This window comes from Ochotona curzoniae, unplaced genomic scaffold, assembly GCF_017591425.1.
Source record: "Ochotona curzoniae isolate NIBS_2020 unplaced genomic scaffold, NIBS_Ocur_1.0 scaffold_1852, whole genome shotgun sequence".
In the NCBI taxonomy this organism is placed as follows: domain Eukaryota; kingdom Metazoa; phylum Chordata; class Mammalia; order Lagomorpha; family Ochotonidae; genus Ochotona; species Ochotona curzoniae.
Genome location: NW_024467087.1, coordinates 48,674,266 through 48,678,710, shown reverse-complemented (window position 1 = coordinate 48,678,710; position 4,445 = coordinate 48,674,266). Strand labels below are relative to the sequence as shown.

The window sequence follows — 4,445 nt, the reverse complement described above, 5'->3', positions numbered from 1 at the left end:
GGAAGTAAAATTAGAAAAAAATTCTCAGGATCACTAGCAATCAGGAAAATGCAGATAAAAATCACAATGAAGTTTTACCTAAGCCCAGTTAGAACAGCTATTCTAAAAACTAACAATAATAAATGCTGGTAATGATTCAAGGGAGGACATGGGGGAAACTACCCTAACACAAACTAGTACAATAATCATGGAAGACAGCATCTAGATTCCTCAGAGACCCGTACGTGTGTCTATGACCCACTCATCCTAATGCTGGGCGTTTACCCAAACTAAAAGAAATCACAAATGGAAGTTATCTGTAACCCGTGTTTATTTCAGCTTAACTCACAATAGCTAAGATATGGAATCAACACAGACGATCATCATCTAATGAATGGATAAAGAAAATCTGATGTAAATACGCCATGTAATACTATTTAGTCATGAAAAGAATGACATCCTGTCTTTTTAAACAAAGAGGATGTTACTTGAAATTGTTATGCCAAGTGAGATAAACTAGTCCCTAAAGGACAAATACCGTATGTTTTCTATGATAGGTAGTAGTTGGTACAGAACACAAAAAAAGTACCGGAATGAACTGCACTTTTTAAAAAGATTTATTTTTATTGTGAAGGCAGATTTACAGAGAGAATGAGAGACAGAGAATGATCTTCTGTCTGCTGCTTCACTCCCCAAGTGGCTGCTGTGGTCAGAGCTGTACCAATCCAAAGCCAGGAGCCAGGAGCTAATTCTGGGTATCCCATGTGGGTGCAGGGTCTCAACGTCATCATTCTCTGCTGCTTTCCCAGGCCACAGAGAGCTAGATGGGAAATGAAGCTGCTAATGTGAACTGGTGCCTACATGGGATTCCATCACTTGCAAAGTGAGGATTTATCCACTAGGCTATTGCACCAGGCCTTTAAAAATGTATAGGGATGAAATGAACATCTTGTGACTTGATCGTGGGTTTTAGCCTTTGTTTATACTACTGTGGAAATACATTCTTTCTAATTTGATTGTTGAATGTTATGATTAGTGGTACATTAACCTATGATTATAGAGTGGAATGAAATTACAGTTTTGCAAAAGCCGAAGAATAAAAGAAAGAAAGAAACAAAGGGGATTGAGGCAGGAAGGAACAGGAAAGTAGGTGTGGTTATCTTATAATTTTACCTATATAAAATACATGACATTTGCTTCATATTTTAAAAAATCTAAAAGTCATATGACAAGTATCAAGATGTTTATGGAAAGTGTGTATTATGACAAAATTATGCAGGGATTCAGAAATTCTTTATGCCAAAATAAACTTACTCTAAGTTCTTGTGAGTTGTCTGAGCAAGGTTTAGTTTGAGGCACTAAGAAGGAAAATGCGTAAGTGTGAGAAAATCTCCGATCAGAACAACATTAATTCTGGTAAAATTGAAGAATCAAAATCAAATTTATGGTGAGGTGTTGGTGGAAGAATAGCAAAGTCATGATACCATTCAGATCATTTGTAAGGAAAAATGCCCCAAAGAAATCAGCAGTTTATAAATGCAATAAATAATTTTTTTGGAGGGACTGGTTCCTTATTTCAAAAAGACACTTATTGTCAATATTCGGTATCAAAACAGTTACATATTGGTTTCTCTTTTCTCCCAGTCGGCCCCAGAGAGACCGCGCCAAAGGAGAGTACATTGTAAGCCAATAAGCTGCAGGATGTACCCGTCAGACCCTCACTCACGGAAACCTCACCAAGAGCAGCGACTGGGTGGGGAAGGAAGCTCTGGGAAGGCCAGCACACTGCCACCCCAGTCTGTGGAGAGCTCCCACAGCCACAAGGGCTGGCCAGGGGCCCCAGGGCCAGAGAAGCAAAGTTTCAAAATTACTATAAAAATTTAGAAGTTTTGTACATAAGCGATTCAAGATTTCTCCAGCACTGACCAATACAAAGCACAATGAGATGGCATTTTTTAGAAACAGCAGCTTCAAACCCAGCAAAGGGTTGGTGAGATGAGTTTTCTATGGCAAAAACATGGTCGTCTTTTCTTTTAAGCAGGCAGGAAAGCAACGAAGTGGTCCCTTCAATCTAAGCGGCGCGTGGTCTGTTCTGCAAGCTGTTGGGAAGGGGCAGAAGTGGGGGAGGGGAGAGAAAGAAAACTGTTCTCAGGGACCTTACCATCTTAATTTGGTCACTTCTGATGAAAAAGGTAAAAAAAAAAAAAAAACAAGAAAACAAACAAAAAAAAACACCACAAAGCAAAGCAAAACAAGACAAAACAAAACAAAAACAGCTGTCCAAAGATCCCTTAAAGCTGTAAACCTCAACAGTGTAATTTTTAAATTTGCTTGTTTTTGGCCAACTCCTTCTAGAATCACCTTTCTGGTTTGGCTGACGCTTTGTCCAGAGCAGTGAGGTTCCCACAGAGGAGTCTTCCCTGGGCTCTGTTTGGCTCCCACAAAGGCAGGCCCACCTCTCCTCCCCTCCTCTGTGGAGAGGGCACTAGGCATTCAGCTGCCAAGTCACCTTCACGAATAAGAAAGGGATTCAACTGCTGCCTCAGTGTGCAATCACTTGGAATGTTTTACAAAAACAGTTGCTACAACAACAAAAAAGGTCATTACAAAATGTGTACATCACAACATGCTTTTAAAGACACTTTGCATTGTGCTCACATCCCCTTAAATGTTGTTCCCAAAAGTGCTCAGCCTCTGGTCCCAATGCAATCTCTGGGAAGAGGCAGAGATAATTTGGTGGCAAAGACGAGGGGGTGGGGGTTAAGGATGGAGGAGGTGGGTTGGCAAAAAAGAGAAAAAGCAGCCTTCCAGTTAAAATGTCAGCCCTCAGCGCCGAGGTCAGCTCTGGGCAGGCGGGCCTCAGGTGGAGTCGGGGTTGGAGGGAGGAGTGGTGGCAGGGCGGGATGGGGGTGCTCTGCATCTCGTTCAGGTCAAGCAGAGTCTGGTCCAACATCCTTTGTGTACAGAGTGTTACCAGAAATGCCCGGTGGGTTCTTTCCTCAGCTTAGTATAGAAATAAAAAGCCGGGAATCTGTTACAAACAGAAAAGTTTATTTGCGAAGGGACCAGGGAGCAGGGAAGGGAAGGAAAGGGAAGCACCTCCGGAAGAGAAGCCGGGAGGTGGGGTGCTCTCGAAAGAGGAGGGAGAGAGAGACACCAAAGGTTTGAGGAAGGGTCTAGGGGTTTTAAGCCTTCCTTGACCCCTCCTTGTTGGGCGGGGAACCTCTAGGTGAGATGTTCCCCATTGGTGATCTCTTGATTAATTAGGAAATGGGTGGACGATGCTGGTACCGCCCACCTGAAGGTGTGGCCAAGACCTCAGAGGACCTGGATGGTCTCACAGAGGTGCTCCTCTTTGGTGCATTTCAGTTTATCTTTCAAATCATCAATTGTCTTTTCCAGCTTGGGTACCGATCTCTCAGCAAATTCAGCCCGTGTCTCTGCCTCCTTGTGTTTATTAGTAAGAATCTTTACTTCTTTATATTTGTCTTCTTTTTGAGAGTACTTTTCTTCAGGAGCACTCAGACACTTCAGGTTCTGGTCCATCCGTCTGATCTGCTCATCCATCTCTCGGCAACGGGACTCTGCCAGCTCAGCTCGCTCCTCTGTACGTTCCAACTCTCCTTCAATAATCACCAATTTACGAGCCATCTGCCTCACGAGCCACACTTCCCATCTGCCTCTTCTGCAATGTGCTTAGCTGCTTTGAGTTGGATTTCTTGGAGTTCCATCTTTTCTTCATCTTTTAAGACCCAGTCTTCAATAACCTTCGTACTTCCTCTCACTCTCATCAGCAGCTTTTTCTGCTTCTTCCAACTTCTGCAGGGCAGTAGCCAGGCGCTCCTGAGTGCGGACCAGCTCGACTTCCACAAACTGGATCTTCCGGTTCAAGGAGGCCACCTCAGCTTCAGCCTGCTCTCCGGCAAGCCTTTCTGGCTCCACTTCCCGCTGCAGGCGCTCGGCACCGTCGGCCTGCTGCTGCAGAGCCTCGATGGTGGTGATCCCGGCCATGGTGCCCACCCAGCTGCTTCTTGCGCTCCGACTCTTGCCTCCTCGGCTCGGTGTTGCAGCCACTTCTCCACAATAAATCATTTTAAGATGGGATGATAGACAATGTTGAATAAAGCCAGTGACAAAGAGATCATTTAACTTAATTGTAAGGCAAACATTGATTTTATTGTGCCCTAATTGAAGAATTCTGGCAATTAATAGCAGAAATAGACACCTCAACTGGTTCAGCTTAAAAATTGTGTCCGAAAAATTAAAGGGCATCACATTTTCTATTCTGTGGGTACCAAAATCACTGTACATGTATCACCTGAAGACAAGAACAGAGCTTTTAGGAAATTTTAAGCTTGTGTGGTCAAGATCCTGATGCATTTCTGGAAAGATTGGAACAGGAGATAGACCATAGCTTTACTAATGTGATTCTTTTTTTAAAGATTTATTTATTTTTATTGGAAGTC

The 4,445-nt window shown here is 43.3% G+C and overlaps 1 pseudogene; it reads right to left on the bottom strand.

Annotated features, from left to right (window-relative positions):
* Positions 1-2,379: 2,379 nt before the first annotated feature.
* On the bottom strand, positions 2,380-4,055 carry LOC121169059 (annotated as a pseudogene).
* Between the last annotated feature and the right edge of the window lie 390 nt (positions 4,056-4,445).